We start from the raw sequence: 16,002 nt of genomic DNA on the forward strand, positions 1-16,002 counted from the left end.
ATAGAATTTTCAAGTTAGAAAACAATTGTCTATGCTTTATACTAATAACTATGGCTTACATTTGGTTGCATACTTGGATGATAATACAGATAATGGGATATCTTTAACATACTAAAATATTAGTTGACTCCAATTTTTTAGAGCAACAATTATCATACTTATTATCACAAGTTACCTCTTTTTTCACAGTACAAAATCTTTTTGAGAAAAGGTCAAGGTGATACAACGAATCGTACACCTAGAAGAGAAAAATCATATATATGAGAAGAAGGAGATCCTAAATGGAGTGGCTTCTATTCATAGTACTATGGGTTACTTGAGACCTTTCACATAGCTTTTAAGTAAAACCATAGAAAATATAAATATAAAATATAAAATATTTTCTTAATGTTACCATTGTCTTGGCAAGAAATAAAGAATAGATATATTACAAATAATAAAATGAAAACAAATCCTGGAATGTAAGCAAGGAAAAAAAATAGCTTATGTCCTCGGGGCATCCGTAGACCTTAGCAATTTTGAGCAGAGAATCCTCTGCTGCAATGACAGGCATAGGGACCAGCACAGAGCCTAAAGCTTCCCCAAGGCTGGAGTCTAATACATCTCCCAGTATATAGCTAGGACCCAAAAGGGATTGGCCTTCCATTTAATGGAAATGAGAAATCAACCTGGTGCACTAAGGGGAGAAAAAGGAAACTTGCCTGTCTTGATATTCACCTTGTATGGAGAAGGTAAACAATCTCTTCTGAGAATTCTTAAACAGAAGTGGTCCTTACACAAACTTTGCAGGCCAAATTCACATAGCCAGAAACCTCAAGAGGAATGTTTACAATAACTATTCTTCAACTCCAAAAGACAAGCAGAATCAAACAAACCCTCTTTGGATGGAATCATCCAGCTCTCAAAGAATTTGAATTGATAACAATTTAAGGAACTTGAGCTCATAGAAACAGAAAGATAAAAGCTACAGTAAAACCATTATTTCCTTAGATCTGACACAGGAGTTGTAGTGTGGAACTCCTCAGATTCAAGAATACTGAAAAAAAAACATATTCTTATATTTCAAAACATGACCTAGAGGTTTGAAAATCGCAACAGGAAATAAGGACTAATAAAATTTAAAAGAATATTTGAAGTTGAGTCAAAGAATTTGTAGCAGTGAAAATTATGAGTACAATTAAAATTTTACATTGGTTTAAATAACAAATTGGACAGCTGAGGAGAGAAGAAATAAATAAAATGTATAGCCACTGAAACTCTTAAGAGTATGTCTCTGAGAAACATGAAATAAATAAATATATGATATAAATAAAATAAATCACACATATGCAGTCCTATAAAGTGATGAAATGTTATTAACTTTCTAGAGATATAGTCTAGAGACAAATATCAACTGATATTTGTCTTGATAATATGACTTTAAACTACATAAAAGTTATTGGCAAAATTAAATGTAAAATGTCAAACCACTATCATGTTGAGAAACTTATATATGTATCTTAGCAACTGATAGATAAAAGGATTTGAAAAATTAATAAAATTATTTGGTTATCACAGGAGTGAGATTTTTTTATAAGGAATATTTGTAACACTGTATTCGATGTTTGAAGAACACTGCAAGAACTTGAAGAACAATGTGAATATTAACACTGTTCCATACCACAAAGCAAAAGACAATGCATTATTTGTCTTCTTGTTTTGTTGTTGTTACCTATTCAGCCTATCTCCAACTCTGTAACTACAGTGGTCTTGTGAGTTGGAGTAACACCTTTCTTCAGATTCCTCCAATGTCTTTTGCTTTTGTCTCTTTGACTTCATTTTTTCTTTCCCTGCTCAGCCTACCTTAAGCTTAATGGCATTTGCTGATCCTTTGGCATACTGAGTTTGACTTCACCCTTTAACTTGACACAACTGTTTCTTCTGCCAGCATCTCTTGTGACTCAGCATCTAGACACTCTCTTTTCTCCTTTAGGCATTTTTTCCCCACAAATTTTGCTGTTTACTGAGGCCTTCACCAAACACCTCCCCTATAAATAAATCTTTGTCCCCCTTCTCTACTTCCTTTTTTTCTAAATCATTTCGTTCAAAAAGTTTTTTTTTCTGTAAATGCATTATTTTTTCTACAAATTATTTCAAATCACTATCCAAAACTCTGCCTGTTTTATCATCAACTGCCACTACACAATGTGTAAGACAGCTTTAACTCTGCTTTATCTGTTTTTAAATCATTCATGACTAGATTTCCTGATACTTTGTCTGCATATACTAATACTAATTCAATAAATGAATACATTGGAAATTTAACATCACTTTAAAATATTCATTGAGCAATAAAAATATAATGAAATTATAAACAATCACCAACTAAATACCAAATCAAATGCATCAAAATTACAGAATATAGCTAAAGAAGTAGTATTTACAGGAACGTGGGTAGGATTGTTGTTTTATTTTTTGTCTTTTTTTGTGTTTTGTTGTTTGTGTTTGCTTGTGGCAGTACTGGAGTTTGAACCCAAGCACTTCCCACCTACTTTTTTGCTTTTGTTGTGTTTTGAATGGTCTTACTTTTTGCCCAGCCAAAGATCCTCCTACCTATGCCTCCCTTAGAGATGGGATTATAGCTTCACACCACCATGCTCTGCCTTTTGGTTGACACGAAATGTTGCTAACTTTGTTTTGTCAGTGGGGCTTGATCTTTGGGCCTGGGCGCTGTCCCTCAGAACAATGAACAAACAAGGCAAGAGAAAAGAAAAGAAAAAAGAAAAGAACCCTCTTGTTTCCATTTCCTGGAGTTCATTTTGATAAATATTATTTTATAGGATCAGAGGCTTCACAGCCTTGTGTTCCTCCCCTAAAGGTGTCTTCCTTTGGTCTCACTGTGTGTGAATGCCTAGATTCCTGTATAATTTATCTTGTGTTTTAGATCTAGCTTCTACATATGAAAGCAAACATGCTTTTTGTCTTTTTCAGTTTAAACAATTACCTAAAATAATGAAGAAATCTCTGCTCAAAGTAACAAATCCAACAAAGCAGAGAAAGCAAAATATACAATATTAAGAGCATCAATAAATTTAATATAATATATGAAATGTGGAACATTTACAGAAAAATATAACATACTTAAAGTAATTCAGTTGAAAATATAGAAAAGCCAACAAAATAAATACTCATTCATTAAAATTATTTTACCCCAAATTCTAAAAACAGATGGCTTTACAGGGAAGTTATACAAAACATGAAATAACAAAGTATTTCAGTAGGGAAAAGGAGGGAATATTTTAACTTATTGGATGATGCATAACCTTAGGGACAAAATTTTATTATGAATTAAAAAGTTTAATGACTAGGTTTCTTTGAAAACTGATTAATGCTAGAATTGGAGCTAGAAACATACAAAATGAGCCTTGAGCATCTTGTAGAAAGTAAGGAAGAATTTGAATAAAGAAACAAAGTAAGCCCAAATGATTGCATATGTCAAAGAAACACAGGAACTAATATTTGAACAACAAAATAAACAATGTGGTATTCTATTATAACTCCTGAATAAATACCCAAAATCTATTGTGATATAAATCAATACTTGAATTAATAATTTAAAAACTGGGGGAAAGAAACAAACTTCCCATGCAAAAAAAAATTTCATTAGTATTTCAATAATTCCTTTCCTTGCTGACTTTTCAAGAAGAAAGACAGGACATATGTGCTTGCTTTAGCATAGATCTTTAACTGCATATTTGCAGACTTTGTCTTGCAAAAACCAACTAATCTGATAAATTTGAGTGAAAATATTGGTCCAAGTACTGTAGCCAAGGGAATAAAGTTTATAATAGATCTGTAAAGAGTAGTTCTATATTATTAAGTGGAATTATTGGATACCCTAAAAGCAGAAAAATAACAGCAGATGCAAGAAATTAGTGTTGTTGGGGCTGGGAAGGTGGCTCAGTGGTAGAGTGCTTGCCTTGCAAGCCTGAGGCCCTGGGTTCGATTCCTCAGCACCACATAAGCAGAAAAAAAAAGCCGAAAGTGGCATTGCGGCTCAAGTGGTAGAGCACTAGCCTTGACCTGAAGAGCTGAGGGACAGCGCCCAAGCCCAGAGTTCAGGCCCCACAACTGGACCCCCCCCCAAAAAAAAAAGAAAAAAATTTCTGTTTTTTTTTTTAAGTTTAGCAAACTTGAATTCTTCTTCAGGGCTGTAGTGCCTCATGCCTATAAGCAATTCTAGCTGTTAAAGAGATCTGAGTGTTTCAGTTTAAAGCCAACCCTGGCACACAAATCTGAGAAACTCTTATCTCTAGTAAATCAGCAAAAAGTAGGAAATGGAACTGTGACTCAAGAGGTAGATCACCAGCTTGAATAAAAACATTACGGGGAAGTAAGAGGTCCTCAGTTCAAGGTCCATTACACACACGCGCACACACACACACACACACACACACACACACACACACACGTCATAGTTCTATAGCTTCTCCCATTTGCAAATAAAGTGATATAAGCTTATTTCTTGTCTTGGAAAGACAAGTAGATATTTCATAGTCACACTAACACTATTTCCTCAAATTACATTTAATGTTTATAACTTTTTCAGTAGATTGAAATGTAAACAAACTCATTTTAAATTGCTTAAAATCACACATCTTTATTAGCAGTATATTCAATTTCTCCTTTTTCAGATCTTTATTTTGTAATAACCAACCAAGTAGAGTTTACTTGATCCAAAGAAGTCAATTTGCTTCCCCAAAGCTATATATACCCAAAGCAAGAAATTCAAGTTGTAAAACCATTGTTTTTTCACATGGAGTCACAGTTGGACTCTGATTTTCTGATATCTGAGAGCTGCTTATCAACTACTAAAGTGAGGTCTTTGTGATCTTGGAACTTAATGAGATACAAAGCTGTCTTAATGTAGGACTCCAACTTTTATCACTTTGTGTGTGTGTGTGTGTGTGTGTGTGTGTGTGTGTGTGTGTGTGTGTGTGTAACTGTATTTGGGTATTTGGTTCCAGTTTTTGAGTAAAATGAAACCCCTCAGAGTATATGCATACAGTCATAATTTTTGTAATATTAGCCAAAGATATTTGATTTGAATAGGGATTCACTGGTAGAATATCCCCAATAGCTTTTAGGTGAATAATAATCTAGTCTTAAATATAAACTTTATTTTAAAGCACTTTTTATTTCTAGAACAACTGAGTGAGATGTACAGAGAGTTCCCTATATACCAACATTCCCAATGTCAACATTCTTCACCAGAGTTACATATATTATTGTTAATGATGAACATATAGAGATGCATCATTACACCAAACATCATTTTCATTAGGATTATTTCTTGGTATAGTACATCTGATGAATTTCTAAAAATGGATAGTGATATGTATGATTCATTAATTTTCACAAGAATAGTTTCAATGAGCTCCACTATTCAATCCTCCCTGTAACCTAACCCTGGTAATTATCGATCTTTTAACTGTCTGGATAGTATTGCCATTTCTAGGGTGTCATATAGTTGAACTCATAGTGGTATAAAGTCTTCTCAGATCAGCTTTATGGACATAAATATTTTCCTCTGTGTATTTTCATGACTTCATAGCTATTTATTTACTAGTGTCAAATAATATTCATTGTCTAGATGTACTATACTTTATTGATCCACTCACCTACAGAAGGACATCTTGGTTGCTCCAAGTTTTGGCAATTAAAATAAGCTACTAAAAACATCCATCTGCAGACTCTTGTGTGGATATAAATTTTCATTTCATTTGGGTAAATACCAAAGGGCATAATTGCTGGGTCATCTGGTAAGAGAATGTTTAGATTTGTTAAGAAGCTGCTAAACTGCTTTTAGAATTGAAAGTACTATTTTCCATCCTCACTAACAGTAAATCAATGCTTTACATTCTTTTCAGTATTTGATGTCATTAAGATTTTGGCCATGTGTCTTTGTGTGTCATTGTTTTGATTTGCAATTGCCTTAGAATGCTAAGAATTTTGACAGATGGTTGTTTTTCAGCTATTTATCTTCTTAGGTGAAGTATTTGTTGCTATTGTTTTTGACCTATTTTGAAAAAACATTGTTGCTTAGTGTGTGTGTGTGTGTGTGTGTGTGTGTGTGTGTGTGTTTGTGTGTGTGTGTGTGCATGTGTGCACATATTCCCCAGGGGTGCCTGGAGGTTCCTGCACTGGGGCTTGGAATCTGGGTTACCCCTTAGCTTTTCCCCCTGCAAGGCTGGTGTTCTACCAATTGAACCACAACTCCACTTCTGGATTTTTGGTGGTTAATTAGAGAAGAGTCTTACTAACTTTCCTGACCAGTCTGGCTTCAAACAGGGATCCTCAGATCTCAGACTCTTGAATAACTAGAATTAAAGGCATGAGCCATCAGCACACAGCTTTATTGAATTTTAAATAAAATGTCTTGAGAGTATGAACATCTTTTCACCAATCTTGTGGTACAGGTTTAACAAACAAAGGGCTTCAATTCAACATGTCAATTTATGGACGCAATGCATCTTGATCAATATCACTCCTAAAATTATCATTCTTCACCAAAAATATTTTTCTTTCAATGTGTTCATGTTTGTTTTCTGTCTTCATTCTTTTTAAAATTTTATTTTTAATCATTTATTTTTTGTTTATGTGGAACCAAAGAATAGAACCCAGGGCTTCATGAATGCTAGGCAAGCACTCTATCACTAAGCCAAATTTCCAGCCCCTGCCTTCATTCTTTAGTATCATTCTTCAGCATCCATCTATCCTGGCTGTTTCCATATAGGTTTTTTCCCCATTGCTATCAAATCCTTGTTAAACTGATCATTATTGTACAACAAACTGTAACTCAATCTTTTTTTTAATCTTTTGGTTATGGTCCTGGGGCTTGAACTCAAGGCCTGGGTGCTGTCCCTGAGCTCCTTTTGTTCAAAAAATAACACTCTACCACTTCAGGTTTGAGTTTTTTTGGTAGGTTTTGTGGAGATAAAAGTCTCACAGACTCTCTTGTCCAGGCTGGCTTTCAACCATGATCCCCAGATCTCAACCTCCAGAGTAGCTAAGATTACAGGTGTGAGCTACCTGTGAGCCCAGCTTGTGACTCAATCTGAAATTCAATTCTAGATTACTTTTTACCTGTTTTCATGTAAAGCACCATTAATAAACACCACCAAAACTCTCCTCTTCCCACTACTCTTTTCTTGAATCATTCTGATACTTCCAGGAGGAACATTAAGGCGACAAGAAACATGTTGTAAGATTAAACAGTATAGTATTAGGGGGTAGAATGAAAAACTCAAACATGGCTGGAAAACCACTTGAATGAATAAAGGAAAAACAGAATGGTAGCAAAGGCATGGAAGTGTATACCATCAGAAGAAATTTGAAGGAAAACAGACATCAAGGACACAATGATCATTTCACAGTATGGTTTGAGCAATCCTCAAGATTGGCAAGATATTCTGATTTTTAATGTGCTGTCTGTTCATTCCTTCAGCACAATTAGTCAGATACTGTAAGCTTAAATTTGGGTCTGATTATCACATTGATTGGCCTGGATCTCGCTTGATAGTAGCAAAACTAGCACTATAGTCAACAAAGTAGAAAGAGAAATGTTATCATAAAATATGTAAATTGTTTTCAATTTGGTGAAATGTAACTAGATTCCAGTGAGATATGGTTCTCCGTTCTAGGACAAAACAAGGACATTCATAATAATAGGTGTCATTAAATAATAGACTCTGAGCATTGATAAGTCTATATGAATGGATACATATATGTATGTACATGTATGTTTTCAAATCATTTACTTTACTGTTTTCTTATTTTATAAAAGAGTGTGGCTCATGTGGGAGATTGAATATGACCAAAGGAAAAAAAAGGAAGGAGATTTTTTGGGAGTACTGAGAATCCAATTCATAGCCTCACACATGCTAGATATGTGCTATATTATTGAACTACATTCCTAGAATCCAAACTGAGATTCTTTTTAACAAGGAAGAGTAAATTGTATATACATACTTAGGAATATATTTTAATAGTTTTCATCTCTTTGTTTTTCTCATTTTGGATTTGGGGAATGAGAGTAAACATGGAAAACATCATAAATTTAAAGTATGTCACAAATGAACATACAACTAACGAGTCCTGAATAACTAAAAGTATTTTTCAGCAACTGTCAATAATTAAAATAAGGCTCTTTAAAACAATGATGAGTTTAGTTTTGCTGCCTCCAAAGAACAACTGCAGTATATTTATTTTCTCCATATTATTTGATCCTGCACTCAAAAACTTGAGCAAAGAATGAAAATCAGATTTGAGGTTTCTCTTAAAAGGAAGCTTATTTCTAAGAAAGAAAAAAAATTCTGGGAAAGTCATGAGCAACAACAGTACACAGAAATTCAGTCAATGAAAAAATTATACTTAAAAAGATCCAACACACACACACACACACACACACACACACACACACACACACACACACACACACACACACACACACACACACACATAAAGGAGGGTTCAGAGACTGAAATCAAAGTAATAGGTCAGTAAAGCAATTCAAAATACAATGAAAAAACTGGAATATATTGTAATGCACTGGGAAAATGTACTTCCCTCAATGTTTAGGAATCTGCTTTATCTGTTTTATTTTCTCAAAATTCCTCATATCCTGTCAAAGAATAACGAGTTACCAGAAATCACAGCTTTACTTAGTTCACTTTAGGTCTGTGGTGGCACAACCTAGAGTAATGATGCTAGTCACTCTGATTCAATGCCAGCCATGAAAAATTTGTTCATAATTGTCAGCTCTAATAATTAGTGTTACTTTGTTTTCTACTAACTCACCAACCATTTGAGTAGAAATGAACTTTTCTAATTCTATTTAAAATAGATGTTTATTGCCTTTCATCATCCTGAAAAACTTGTGCCCAAAGTCTCCATATAACATGCCACCTGGATTGACTTCCAAATGACATCCATAGCTTGCTTCTGAACCATAGGCAGCTTCTATTTTTTACTGACACACCATCTTGTATTTATTGACAAGTACAATTGGACAACTGGGTTGGTAAAAGATAAGAAATTTAAAAGGAACCCCTTGAGCACATTTCAAAGAGGCCAGAGTTTGAAAGCACAATGGGCTTCATCCTTTTACTTTACCTAGAGATATCATTTCCAGGCCTGCGATGATCCTTTTTTGATGGTCTTTATCAGTGAGTATTAGGTGCTCTTTTGGATTTTGTTCTGTGATGCTAGTGCTGATGAATTGGATAATTGAACTTCTGCCTTGTACTTAACAAATCTGTAGAATTTTATGTAATATACAACTGCATGAACATCACAAAGTGAATTTACAAGAAGCAAGATGTTACTCTTTATTTCCTTATTCATAAAAGTTGATCTTCTAAGTGAATTTGAAAAAACATTATCAGAATTATGGACTGCATCAGAATCATAGACCACAGAAGCAGAAGTATAGTAAAAATGGTTTAGAATACATTGACATTAGCTAAAAAATATTGACTTACTATTATGAAAGGAATCAAAATCTGCAATAAATACAGCCTGCTGAGAAGTGGATATGAAAACAACACCATTCTTTTGCTCCCCACATAATCTATTGAATAGTAAGGAACAATATAACTTATTTTTATTCTCTTAACCAAAGCTTTGACATGGCTGATTTCAGTAGAGGATGAGGTATAAGGAAAATATGTAGATCAGTACTTCTCATACTTCACAATTGAAAGATTTCATTGAACTACACATTCTCACTCAGTAGGCCTGAGTTATAGGTGAGAAACTGGCATTTATAGAGAATATTCTAGTGAAAGTAGTGCTGTTAAGCTCTGCATTTCAGAGAGCAAGGAATGAGAATGACAGGGACTGAACTGCTGAATGAGCAACTGGGGAAAGAGACTAACAGAGATAGAAAGATAAATATTTCTTTTGTTGAGACAAGCTAGTGATGGAGGTTCCCTCTTCCTAATTTGGCATCCCTTCCTCATGTCTTCTCAAGCAATAGGAAAGTTTTCAAAAGTTCTGGACCATATTGTACCACTTGATGCATGTTTTTTCCTCCACTGGCAATTGGTAAAATTGTTGACATTTACACATAGGTTTACTAGAGGTAGAATTGACTGTTGGACTGGATGTAGAACCAAATAGAGAAAAGAGCAGGAAAAAAAATTTGGAAAAGAATTCTGGATTTGGAATAATCGTGAAATTAGAGATTTGAGCAAAGTTTGCCTAAATCTCCCAGGGACCAAGAGGCCTTGGTCCTGACATCTGGATTTCAATAATGTAATAATTCTGATTAGTGCTTGCCATGTGCCAGGTGTTACACCTTATGTAACTCACCTCACTCTTACAGCAACAATTAAATGGTGTGCCTGCCCCATTTTATAAAGGAGAGAACTCATGTTAATGCCATCACCAAAGTTACAGTCATTATGTTTAGAAGTATTTTAAACTTGGTCTTGCCTAATCAAAAGAAATTCTCATTGTTGTTTACCAAAAACTAGAAAGTTTTAAAGGTAAGGAGAAAAAAATGTGAAAGAGGTAACCTTAAGTAAAATGGGGGAAGTGACATAAAGCACTGATCTTCATATTGTTCTAGTGTTTTTCCACTTGTTTGTTTGGACCGAAAGTGTTGACATTTTGAATTTTGACAGATTGCAGACTATCATACAGCACTACTGGCTCATTTTACAGCCTAATTTGAAAGGGTGAAATATGGAGGTGAGAACTACACTGAAATAAAATTCCTAAGAGGGCCCTTTTTCTACTAGCTTCAATCCCCCAGCACTGCTGACATTTAAGACCAACTTTTTGGTGCCTCAGAGAGTAATACCTTAGCTTCATTCTTTTAGTTGGAACTGTGAGTATTATTGCCCTTAGGTACCCTTTCTATTTAATCTTTTTTACCTTTAGCCTTTCCTTCAGTTAATGTTGAGCCATCACTGTATTTAAGATACGTAATTTGTGGCCCTCTTTTCCCACTTTGTATGTGAGTCCTTCAGGCTTATAAAGGAAAGGAAGGGCTCATACTTTCTAACAAAGGAGACTTGACTGATACTGTAGAAACCATCACTATTGGAAGAGCACTAGACAACTACCCACAGCTACAACACGTAAGAGAGAACATAACAATGCCAAACATCAGAAAGTCCTACTGTTCAGTTGGCAAACTGACCCTATAGCCCTCTAATTTAAGGAGGAAATGTAGAAGCAGATGTTTATCATTGATTATATCTCCCCAGGTAACAGCAGGTGCCTCCATTCAAATCCAAAAAAGAAAGAGTTTCTATATGGAAACTCCATAAAAACTCACCAAGGATTGCACAAAGGTGGTTTTAGACTACAACTTAGAATCCTCGAAGAAGCTAACCAACTCCAAGACCAGGATAAAAGGTGAATAATTTCCCAGGAGGTTTTCTCATGCTCCCTTCCACATCTACTCTAATTTCCTTCATCTGTTCCTAAGTTAGTACCTAAGGCATGATTTAATAGTAAGTCACATCAAATTTCAGCAAACATAAGCTACATGGTCTCATCCAACCTAAGTTTCAGTTCTCAGAGTACTGATTCTGAAGCTTTTGGGATTCAATTTCCATTTACTTTCCAAGCACAGGGCACTCTGCAACAGCTACAGAAATAATATATGTGATTGTGTCCAAGAATACCTGAAATCCCATTCGGATAAGAATGTGCTGGTAGTCATACATTGGCTTCATAATAGCCAAAAGTACATTGACTTGTAGCAATAGAAACCAAGAAATACAATGATAAATTGTAGTCATGATGTGTGCAGTATTCTTATACCGGGTCATTTCCCCACATTGCTATAAATTAATACAAGTAAAATGTAAATGTGCAGCATGATTTGTGCCTATAGGGAACTATTGTTCATAAATAAAATAAATAAATGCTTGAGAAAAATGAAAAATTCATTTAGAATTAATTCCAATGAGACTATTTTAATTTTCTCATGTTCATACATCCTGGGCATTTGAGGCACATATCTTTTCATTGCAATAAACATATTTATTTAAAAACTGGTCATTCTTCTCCTCCAAATATCCTCTAATGTTTTCACTTTCATGATTTATTTTGTCTTTGTGGGTGAGTAAATTATTATGGTCATGAGTACTAATATGAAACATTAATTAATGTGTTGATGTTTGAAATCAAAACATCAACAGATAACATGAATACTAAACACACTATTATTGACTTAACGATGAAATGATATCATACATTTGAAAATACAGAAGAAAATTGGAGAATTTAGGGTTTTTTGATATGGTAATCTTAAATTTTGTAAATGTTCTTTCTCTTAAAGACCAAAAACATCATTTATTAGTCATTTTTGGAAAGTCCTAACCTGAGAAATCCCGAAAGTAAAATAGAGAATACCCCATAACTTGTCATTCTCTTGACCTCATTAATTATCATAAGTGGCAGATTGGCATCATTATATCAGGGTTTCACTCACATCACAATCCCCCTCCCTCGCCTGGAGTGACCTTGAATTAAAGGAGAAAATCTCTAAAGTATTCATCTCTAGTTCCTATTCCTAAAATATTTTGCAACCTCCATTACTGGTTACATTGAGAGAAAAAGTAATGGGTATTTCCAACTCTATGTCATTGTCATTGTTTCCAAGCAGGTCTATTTTTTGGTAGGTTTTTATTTACTGCTTGCTAATGGTTGCATCTCCCACTTTTCCAATCCTACTTTATATGACAATTTGCAAGCCAGTTGTGAAGAGAAATTCATTTTTTTCAGATATTTGAAGGATACTAAGTTGCACATACTGTAACTATAAATTACTGGACATCCAGCAGCATCACTAGATGCATATTTATTTACACTGAATGGACTAACTCAAAAGTGTAACAGGTGATTAGAAAGGGCTTTTATTGGGAAGCACTGACTCTTTACTTGGGCCCACAAATTAAGGAAGAAACTAATTGTATCTCTGCTTCCATTTTACATCTGTCTCCTTTAATCTCTCCGCTGCAATCACCTTGGTTTCCAGGTAGGACAAGAATGATTGATGACATCTTTATGACAAGGGACCAAAACTACTCCTGAGGAAAGAGTAGTAACTTGCTGGACAGACCACCTCGCAGATGAGGACAATTCTTTAGAATGAGGATACAGAATTCTGAAGCAGGAGTAGTTGTTTCGTGGGAAGCAAGTGCAACATAACTATGTACTCTCTGGAGCTTCTGTAGAACCAAAACTGAGAAAAAGAGTGTGACTTTTTGACAGTTACACATATCTCTTATCTCCTGCCTCAATTCTTTCTCTACTTAAACTCGAAGTCCATGTCTGTACCCCAAAGATGAGCAGAAATGTTTACGTCACCTCTTCTAATGGCATGACAGTTTCACATAATAAATCTCCTTCCTCTGCCCTTCACCATTCCTCACCTCTTTGTTTAGAATATCGGGTGAGTGGCTAGATCCAATATATTGGTGTTGACCATGGGTACATTTCCTGGAGTTAGACCTCTCACCTGGAATTCCTGGTTACAAAACCACAATTCAACCGTAGCTAAGATATGGAACCAAATTAATTCCCCTCAGTAGATGAATGGATCAATATATATATATATATATATATATTATATATATATATATATATATATACACACACACACACACACACACACACACACATACATGGAATTCTATGCTTCCATCAGAAAGAATGGCATTGCCCCATTCAAAGGAAATGGAAAGATATTTAAGTGAAATAAGCCAGACCCAAAAAAACATAGGCTCCATGGTTTCCCTCATTTGTAATTTAATTAGTATATGTCTATAATAGTCCCAGCAGAGGATCACAATAGCTCAATAGCTATGTCCATATGATCATATAAAATGATGTTAATCCAAATGAACTCCAAGATATGGAAAAAAGAGGTTTCTCTTTGTTACTGTTGTCTTTAATGTACTATATGAGGTTATTTCTTTTTTCTTTGTTCTTTTTTTCCTTTAGTTTATACCCTGCTGTCACTGTTTTTGATTTTGGTACTCTGTGTCTTGTGTATACATTTATCTGACTTGGGGAAGGGAAGAGGAACAACAAAATGGTAAGACAAAGGACAAAGTGTCAATCACTCCAACAGTGATACTCACAAGACACTATGTTGAAAATCAGCTCTACAACTTGAGGGAAGGAGAGTCCAGGGGGAGGGAAAGTAGGAGATAAACAAGGGAGGGGGGGGTAACAATATTCGACCATAAATGTACTCATTACCTTATGTATGTAACTGAAGCGCCTCTGTACATCATCTTTACAATAAAATAAAATTTAAAAAAACACAATTCACCTCATATCAGTTTGAAATATGTTTTTCCACTGGACAAGTTTACTATAAACTTAGAAAAAGTAAACAGTACTTTTGTTTGAGACATTTGGTTTTGTCTTCTTTTTATTGTTGTTTTTTGTTAGGGCCTGGGCACTGTTCTTGAGCTTTTCTACTCAAGGCTAGTGCTCTACCACTTTGAGCCACAACTCCACTTCCAGTTTTCTGGTGGTTAATTGAAGATGAGTCTCAAGGACTTTCCTGCCCAGGCTGGCTTTGAACTAGGATCCTCAGATCTTAGCCTCCTGTGTAGTAGCTAGGATTATAGACTTGAGCCACTGGTGCCCAGCTGTTTGAGACATTTCTATATTTTGATAGTGAATTCTATAGCAGATTGCTGTGTTTTGATGAGCAAATTTTATAAATGATTGATACAGCAATGAGCATTTTAGGAGACTTTGGTCTTTTGTTAGAAATGGCTTGTTTTGTTAACATATATTTTTATTGTAAAGATTCTGTACTGAGGGGTTATAGTTACATGAGTAAGGTAACAAGTACATTTCCTATGGAACATTGTTACTCTCTCCTTTGTTTTTCCCCTACTATCCCTTCCCTCTCCACCTCCCCAACTCCCCCCCCCATGTTGTAAAGTTTGTTTTCAACATAGTGTCTTGTACATCTCATCCTACAGTGGGTCACCCTGAAATCTTATTTCAGCACTTCGTTATTTCCCTTATCCTTCCCAAATTAGAAAAATGTATATACAAGATGCAGGGCATCGGAATCAAATACAGTGAAAACATGGGTTATATCATGGGGAAAGAACATATAAAAGAACCCCCCAAAATTACATAGTACATTATAAATACATTAAAAAAAACAACAGCAAGAAAGATAAAACCTCTTGTGTCCCTATCTTGGGGTTCATTTCACTTAGCATCATCTTACATGGTCATATGTACATAGCTTTTGACCTTTTCTGCTTGTCCTAGACATATACAAGTTATTGCAAATAAGGGAAATCAGGAACCTATGTTTCTTTGGGCCTGGCTTACTTCACATAATATAATTTTTCCAAGTCTTTTCAAGAAATGTCTTGGTTTTCTAATTTTGAAAATAACGTGAAGAAAATAGTGTAAGTAGTTTAAAAAGGACAGAATAACTCAAGTAAGCAGCTGAGAACAATCCAGAAATGATGAAGTTAAATAAATGTTGGGGCTGGGAGTTTCCATAAGGGTGATAGAGGAAAGAACGCCTGAATTACAGGGAATAATGAAAAGGAAAAATATTAGCTGACTCCAAAATATTCTTACTAAAGGGAAGGAAATAGAACTTAAAGAGAAAAGATTTATTTATAACTAACTAGGAGGGTAAGCTCAAGACATTTTCTAAAAGCTTATTTTTGAATAAATACTGCATACTCTAAAACATAAATCCAGGTAAAATGGAAACATCACAAGCCTAATGTCCCTTCCTCTCCATCACAAGCCTAATCTCCCCTCCCCTCCTAGTTTTAGTGTTCCCTCAGACTTCTTTCCACTTCATAGGACAAGAAGCTGTTTGGGGGATCCAGGTTAAGAAGCCCAGTGTGAACCTGGCTGTTTCCTAGAGTAGTAAGGGACAGTTTGCAATCCTTTGATTTACAAAGGTAAGAAAAGCCAGGTTTTCTCTTTCACATTGAGCTGAAT

The sequence above is a fragment of the Dipodomys merriami genome, unplaced genomic scaffold, assembly GCF_024711535.1.
Source record: "Dipodomys merriami isolate MVZ:Mamm:240054 unplaced genomic scaffold, mDipMer1.0.p SCAF_3, whole genome shotgun sequence".
Classification (NCBI taxonomy): Eukaryota; Metazoa; Chordata; class Mammalia; order Rodentia; family Heteromyidae; genus Dipodomys; species Dipodomys merriami.